General features: G+C 49.6%; 1 protein-coding gene across 2 annotated transcripts in view; it reads right to left on the bottom strand.

The window, feature by feature from the left end:
- Positions 1–8,548, bottom strand: part of Cnksr3 (CNKSR family member 3) — a 96,334-nt gene that overhangs the window by 61,034 nt on the left and 26,752 nt on the right. The window lies entirely within an intron of this gene.

Genomic DNA, 8,548 nt, shown 5'->3' on the forward strand with positions numbered 1-8,548 from the left:
GACAAAAAGAACAAAGCCTCGGGTTTTCCGGCTCAGTGTTACTTTATGCATCGCAGGCCTGAAACAGTCCCTGTTTGAGAGGAAGAGCTGATGTGTCAGAAGAGAAAGGATTTTCCCCCCACCCCAGCCTCCTCAGACCCAGTGCTCACAGGGCTGACGCCTTTCCTGCCCATTGCTATCCCGGACCTCCACTATGAAACGCTCACAGGTGGACTGAGGAAAGGACTGTTTTATGTAACAGGAAATTACTCACGTCATTTAAGCAGACAGAGTGGACTGTTTGCGGCCGCCCCTGGAAATTTTATGAGCTGTGCGAACAGAAACAGTTTCTCCCACCCAAAGGGCCAGACACGAGCCTGCTTCCCACTGAGAAGTATATTTTATCAAAAGCCAGTGTGTAGTGAGTGAGGCGGGCCTTCGGGTTTCTGAACTACAGTCTAAAAGGAGACTCTACGCATTTTCCAGGAACTCTTTTTTCGTCTGTACTAGGGCTTGAGTTCAGAGCCTCATAGTCTCACTCAGATTTCTTGGTCCTGGTGGTGCTCTACCACTTGAGCCACACCTACAGCCCAGCTTTCTGCTAGTTAATTGAAGATGGAGTCTCACTGACTTCTCTACCAGTCTGGCTTTGAACCATGACCCTCCAAATCTCAGCCTCCTTCCTGGGTGGCTAGGGTTACAGGTATGAGCCACCCCCACCTAGCAGACAGAATTCTCTTCTGAAATGTCGCTTTCGAAAGGGACCCTTCCAGCCAATGGCAACGTGACAGGGAGAAGGCAACACAGCGCCCGAATTTCCTGAGGAGAAGCCGGGATAGGCGGGATCCCCGGCTCTACCTACATCTCTCCAGCTTAGGTTTCCAGGCACATTCGGCCTTTGTGGAGGTCGGGCGTGCACATCAGAGCCTGTAAGCTTCGATCCTCCGGGTGAAAACCCAGGCCCAGAGAAACAAGCTGACAGCAAGGAGATGACAAACCACCGTCACCACAGGACACCGGCCCTGTCCATCCTGAAGGCCGCCCGAGGCAAACGCCTGTGTGCAGCGGCTCCCAAGAGGAGAGGACCCAGATCGCCAGATCGCGTCCCCACGGCCTCCCCACCAAAACCCAAGGAGGCCAAACACGGAGCACAGGCCCGGTGCTGGCAGAAACCTAGACTGAAAACACAGGCACCCCCCCCCCTTAGGCAAAAAAATAAAAGTTGGGGTGTGCGAGATGGGGCGGGGACGAGTGAAAGGAGAGGCTGAGCGATTCTCCCATGGAACAGAGCTGAGCCAAGACAGCAGATGAGCGAGGCTGAAGGAGAGGCCGCCAAGGGGGAGATGAAATGTAGGGCAAGAGGAAGTGCAGATCAGTCAGCCACCGTGGAATAACCTCCGCTATCGCTCCCCAAGCCCTCCTCACGTCAACAACCACAGGATCCATCCTCGGGAGCCTCCGGGCCCCCCTCAAACACCCCAGAACTCACTCCATCCTCTCCAGTTCCTGCTTCTGGCTCTGGAGAGGCACAGCAATACTAGCAAGATCAAAGCCTTTCACTGGGGGGTGAGGGGGGGCAGGAAGACTGATCTTGTCCCCCACACAAAGGGTCGACACCAGCTGAGCTGTATTTCATCAAGAAAAATGCTCCTGCAAGATGCGAACACGTGGCAGGAGCCATCCCGAGCCCCATGGAATGTTCAGGTAACAGGTGGCCCTGTCTGGCACCTTCCCAGACCAGCCCATCGGTTCAGCCACCAGAACCGAACCCACAGGTCTCGTTCCTCAAGGTGATTCTGCACAGGCTCATGCAGGGAAAGGCAAAGCTCAGGTCTACAGTAAACCCTCCACCAAACCAATTTTATAACCCTTATTTATATATACCACATATATATGTGTATGTGTATATGTACTACAAGTTCAGGCCTACAGTAAACACACTATAAAAATCTGAAATGTATTTATATATATCCCACATATATGTATAAATTTATATCTACAACAAACTCGGGTCTACAGTAAACTTACTATGAAAAATATCTGAACCTTATTAATATATACTACATAGACATACATAATTTATAGTTATTATAAACTCAGGTCACAGTAAGCCCACTATGAAAAAATTCTAAAAGTTTTATATACGCTATGTACGTGTCTATGTTTTTATCTCCTACAAACTCGGGTCTACAGTAAATCCACTTTTAAAAGTTCTGAAATTAATCTTGTGGTACTTCTATACACTAGATGCATGTATATATTTCTATCTACTACAAGCGTACGTACACGTACCGTGTACACAGTAATCCCTGGCCATCCAATCCATCTTTGGAAGTTTCTCCTCTGAAGACATTGCTGTTGGAAACGGCTTTGTGTGCTGGACTAATGGCTTCCCATCTGTCTCCTCCGTCTCTAGCCACAGGCCAGCCCCGGGGAGCAAGAGCTCGGCCGGCCTGCCTGCCTGCCGCCTGCAGAGCCTCCAGCTGCCACAGCAGATCCTCGCTCCCCGGAGGTGATCGGTGACTACTGAAGAAATGAGGCCCCGAGTGCACCAAATGGGTCCACTCCGTTCACAACGACAGGGGACATCTGAGATACTCAACCTCGTGGAGGCACACTCAAGACAGCCCGGCAGGACGGCCGCGTGACATCTTCATTCCCGACGGGGCTCTGGGCCTCGGGTTCCCCCTCTGTAAACCAGGGACCACACGCGCAGCCTGCGAGGGCGCTGGGTAAATGATAAAGGCACGTTCGGCCCAGCACCCACCTGGTGGCTCGCGCTTGTAAATTCTAGCTATTCGGGAGGCTGAGATCTGGATGGTAATGGTTCCAAGCCAGCATGGGAAGAAATGTCAACGGGACTCCACCTTCCAATTTACCATCAAAAAGCAAGGCTGGAGGTGTGGACCAAATGGTAAGAGTACCACCCTAGCAAGCAAGCTGAGTCCAAATCCCAGTACCACCAAAAAAAGGAAGATATTTTGAGGTACAATTTAAAGCTCAATGAAAGGTTCAATAGAACAAATCCTTAAATAAATATTAATCCTTAATAAATCCTTAAATAATAACTGGAGAGGATAAATGAGCTAATCAGCCGGAGTGAACTTTTCTCCATGCCGACCTCATTTTGCAGCACTTACTGGTAACCTCCCAATGTGTGTCATTTATTTAAATCATAGTACAAGGGGGCTGGTAACGTGGCTGAGCGGTTGAGCGCTTGCCTTGCATGCACGAAGCCCAGGGTTCGAGTGTAGTGGCTCAAGCCAGTAATCCCAACTACTCGGGAACTAAGAAATGAAGAAAAGCAAGGTTTGAAGCCAGCCAGTTAAAAAAAGTTGGTGAGATTCCATCTCAATCAAAACTCCTGGAATGGAGGTTTATGTCTATAATCCCAGCTACATGAGAGGTATAGGTGGCACGCACTCTTGCCACTAGGCCATATTCCCAGCCCCTCCATGAGATGTATTGGTACAAGGATTGTGGTTAGTGAGACTGGTCTCAGGCAAAAATCCAAGATACTATGTGAAAAATAATTAAAGCAAAAAAAACTGGAGGCATGGTTTAAGTGGTAGAGAACCTTCCTAGCAAAAGTAAAGCCTTAAGTTCAAACTCCACAAGTAAGTAAAAATTATATAGATTTGGGTTCAAGTCCCAATCCTCCCACTCATCCTCTGTAGTCTTATCCTCCTGGTCCCCACTCTGTGTACAGGAATAGTGCGCAGATCTCAGAGCACTGCTGTGGAGAAAACAGCAGGTTATGTTAGCAGCTCGGGTGAGAACCTGAGCGCGCGGGTGTGGCAGGATTCTGGCTCTTCTGACGTTGACCGACTGGGCAGGAAGGAGGCTACATCACAGGCCAGCATTCACAGACATGCCCCTGTCCCTCCAGAGTGCTCTCTAGTCTCACAGGCCCGTCACTCTGGGAGGCCTCACCTTAGCCTTCAGGAAACAGGCCAAAGAGAAGGCAGCCACGTGCTCCCCGTGATCATCCTACAGGCCGGCGGTTGGCAGCTCCATCCTGCCTGAGGGGCGTCCGTCCCTTCTCCCAGGAAGTTTCCAACACGTCCGCCCATACCCGAGCTGTAAGCACCTGGCTTTTCCAGTTCCAACAAAAACAATTCTAAGAGCAAATAAACGTAACACAAATTAAAAATAAAGAACGCTTGCTCTGCATAGGCAAGCTCAGTCAATACGATCGGGCGCAGAGGTGACCGAGTACCTGGATGCACGTGATTGACAGAAATGGCCCCAGGTTTCTAACATAAAACAAAAAAAAAGAACAATGCTCTGGTTGTGCACGTGAGATTAAAAACTGCCAAAGACAGCACACTGGGGTCCATCAAGATTTTCAGACTAATTGTCATCTGTTATCACCCAAGCTTAATAAAACACCAAGCCACAGACTACATTTAAAGAAAGAGCAATTATTAAGTTTGAAGGTGTTGTACTGCCTCTTTCCTGGGGTGTTCCTGCCCACTCTCGGACCTGAGCTCAGTCAGCACTGCCCCCCCTCCCATCCTCACTCCCCAGGAACTACTATCCTGCCCCCAACACTAAATTCCCCCCCCCCAGCTTTGCCTTCCTGCATATCCCACTATAAAATTTGTATTTGCATGGCAGGTGTGGACTAACAGATTCCATGAAAGCGAGAACCGAGATTGCTTAGTTCATTACCATCACTCCAACAACGAGGGCAGTTCCGGGGACAGCGGGGGCGGGGGGGGGGGGGTCCTAGAATGATCTGTGGCTCTGAGCTCCAGTGGCTCACACCTGTCATCGGAGCTACTCAGGAGACTGAGATCTGAGGATTGCTGTTCAAACCTAGCCCAGCCAGACGAATCTGTAAGACTTGTATCTCCCAGTTAGCCAGCAAAAAGCTGGAAGTCTTGAGCATACAAGCACCCGTGTTGAGCATACAAGCCAAGTGAGACTAGGAGGCCCTGAGTTCAAGCACCAGTTCCAGCCCTCCCCACACCCCCCCAAACACTGATGTGTGGAGTGAATTAGTTCAAAGGATGTCAACATTTTGTTAGGTGTTATATAAGGACTGGCTAGTACTACGGTTTGGATATTCTTTATCTCTCTTCCAAAACTCCTACTGAAATGTGGTGGGGGGGGGGGGCGGTGTGGGAGGAGGGTCTTAAAGAGATGATTAGGTTTAAGAGGGACTAAGACAGTTCCTGTGAAACTGGATTAAGTTGTAGAGATACACTGGTGGTTGTCTTGTGTTTGGTCTCGTCTGCTTTCCTACCATATGATACAGCACAAGGAGCTGGCCAGATATGGCCACCACTGGCGGAATTCCTGCCTTCAGATCCAAGAACTGCATAAACTTCTTTCCTGGTCTGGGAATATGGCCTAGTGGCAAGAGTGTTTGCCTCGTATACATGAAGCCCTGGGTTTGATTCCTCAGCACCACATATATAGAAAAGGCCAGAAGTGGTGCTGTGGCTCAAGTGGTAGAGTACTAGCCTTGACTTGGGCAAAAAGAAGCCAGGGACAGTGCTCAGGCCCTGAGTCCAAGGCCCAGGACTGGAAAAAAAAAAAAAAAAAAACACAAAAAAAAACTTCTTCCCTTTCTAGATGGCCTAGTCTCAGGTATCCTGCTACAGTAGCAGGAAGCAGACAAAAACAACCTGTGTAAGGCTTGGGCACATTTAGAAGCATACAGGCTCACCACAGCAAAGAAGCAGAGAATGAGAGTTCTCCAAACTTCCCCAGGCTCGGGCTAACTGGCTGCAATCCAGTCCATTTCATCCAATAGAAGCCCACCGTCTTCTGTGCTAATTCCAGCAACTGAGTTGGGTACCAGAGTCCACCAATAAGCCTTTGCGGAGGGCCTCCGGGAGAGGAGGATGGAGGTGACGGAGGAAGAAGAAAGCGAGCTTACCATGACACACATACTCCCTATCTCATCCACAGAGAACCTCCCGTTACCACCAAGACAGCACTGAGACTTGCAAAACTCAGAGACGTTCTTCAAGTCAGGCGGCGGGTACACGGTCACGTAGGAACAGGTGTCGAGTTCTTTTGAGGTGAACTTAGTGCAGAGAGCTCATACTGGACTAGGAGAATGGACAGTTTCCACGCAGGAGGAGCAGAGGGTTCACGATGAAACTACTACTTTGAAGAGATGAAGTTTACTGGCCAAGTTTTTTGTGCCTAGTACTCGCTTTGAACTCAGGTCCTAGCACTCTCACTAGGCTTTCTTGCTCAGGGCTGGGGCTCTGTCACTTGAACCAACCATATCCCTAGCCCAAGATCTTGCTAGTTAATTGGAGAAAAGAGTCTCATTGCACTTTGCTGCCCCGGTTGGACTCGAACTATAACTCCTCAAATCTCAGCCCCCCGGGTTTACAGCTAAGATTACAGGCACGTGCCACCAGCGCCCGAGTTATGGACCGATTTCCGGGTGCTAGGCACGTACTCCTCCTCTAAGCCCTATGAGAAGTGCTGGTGAGCGGCGTGTATGTCTTGCTGTCTCCACAGGGGTGACACTGGCTGAGTCACGGCCCAAGGCAGCACCCATGGCTTCCGGAGGCTCTGTCCAGAGCCCTGGGGAAGAGCTGGCTGAGCACAGGCAGCGAGGCAATGCACATGGGGATTCTCGACCATCCACATCTGCGTCACCACCGCCCTTTTACCCAGGAGGACTTGATGCAGAAGGGCCGAGAACGCTGAAGATGACACAGGCCCCACATAGCAGCCCAGGCCTGCAGGGCAGGCTCACCTAACCGTAGCACCATCTTCCCTGGGGCTGTGGGAAATGACCACACTCTCCCAGGCAGAGCCTGACAAAACTCTACCGCCACTCAGCCCCCTCCGCCCACCCCGCAGCCTTCTTCACCGTCTTGAACCCAGCCTCTGTCCCCAAAAGACAAGGGCTGAAGCATCCTCCCCCATCCACCAAGTTATCCAGGCCCTGAGCCCAACTCCTGTGGCCTCGGTCACCTCCACCCTCTGCCGACACCTGGCCCTCAGATAACTCCAGAATGGCAATCTGGCCAGCCCACCCACGGACAGCACTGACCCAGCTGGGGGCCTTGTCTGGTGCCTCTGCTTTCCTCTCCACACCATGGAAGCTGCCCCCCCCCAGTCTCTCGTTCAGTCCCAGCATCCAAGGGGCTGAGCTACTCTTACCCAGTTCTACTCATTCCCGGTATCTCATGATCTCTCCTCCATTCCTTCCTCCTCAAGCTGCAACTGAACTTTCTAGAAAGAAGCCATTTGTGTGTAGTTCCCAGTGCCTTACACATGGTAGGTGACCTATCAATAATTGTCAAATATGATGAATGAAGTCTTTGGGACAGTATCACTTCCAGAATTATACCTCATCTACCCAGGAAGCACAAGGTTCATGACACACAGAAGAGATTTGTCCTCTGCCAGACCCAGGCACCACCAGCAGAAATGATGGCATAATCTTTCAAAAGACTTGGAAGCTACAAAGTGAGTCCTATACTATATATATATATATGTATATATATGTATGTATACACACACACTACAGAACATTTGTATGCATGAACACACAGAGCTTGCTTCCTCTTAGGGAAGAACTCAATAAATTCACTTATTCCCCTGCCTTCAAGAGAGACAAGATAGAGCTTTAAGGGAAGCAGGAATAGGAAAGCTTCTAGAAGCAACATTTACCTTAAAGCCAAGGAAAATGGCTTTGAAAATGTGAATTCTGGGGTCACTCTGCCCGTCAGGACACTCAAGTACGACAACAATCATGCACTTCAATCATTTTGGTAGTTGATTTTTTACGTACATAAGGAATAAAGCAATGATGCACCCATGAACACTGAGAACACACAAGGAATTTTTAAGTCTGTTTAATAAAGGCTTTCACTGAAAACTCTAAGGGGAAAATAAAACGTATCTATTTTAAAAAGTGATACGGTTTGGTTATCAGGAGAAGTCATGAATAGGAAACATAAATAGAAGAGTTCATTCCCTTGCCAGCCCCAGTAAACAGGATGATACAGCCTATCAACCCCCCGGAAGAACGTCCAGCTTATCTCTTGTAGCTCTGCAAACAATCTTACTGAAGGACTCACTTGGCTATGAGGTCAGCTGCTCTGACGCCAATGGAAGAGCCTAATAAAACTTATTTTCCACATGAAGAACCCACTTGGGTTCAAAAATAGTCACTGTATCGCAAAGACAGACAATTCCTTGAGAGTTTTCCATCACTGCCCTATCAAAAGGGATCATGGCATTATGTGTTACACCTCGACTTCGACCTCAATTCCTGGACAGTAGTTGGCTTTACAGAATGAAAACAAACATGGAAAGACTCTGGGTGTTCTCTGCAAGCGCTCAGTGAAGTTTCACCGGCTCTCTCCTGGAAGGATAACTGATAGTCGTTACTGGTGTTTGGGTCCTGGGACAGCCGTCCAGGGAGCAGGCTCAGGAACATGGTCCCTTCACCTCAGTGAGGCTCATGAGCTTCCCTCCTGACGAGAGCCCTGTCATCAGCTCCTTCTGTCACGCGCAGTGTCCGTCCTAACACCCGGAGACACTCAGGTGTCTGTTCCAATTTAGGCCCTTCAATGGCTCCCTA

This window comes from Perognathus longimembris, chromosome 9 (genome assembly GCF_023159225.1).
Source record: "Perognathus longimembris pacificus isolate PPM17 chromosome 9, ASM2315922v1, whole genome shotgun sequence".
Classification (NCBI taxonomy): domain Eukaryota; kingdom Metazoa; phylum Chordata; class Mammalia; order Rodentia; family Heteromyidae; genus Perognathus; species Perognathus longimembris.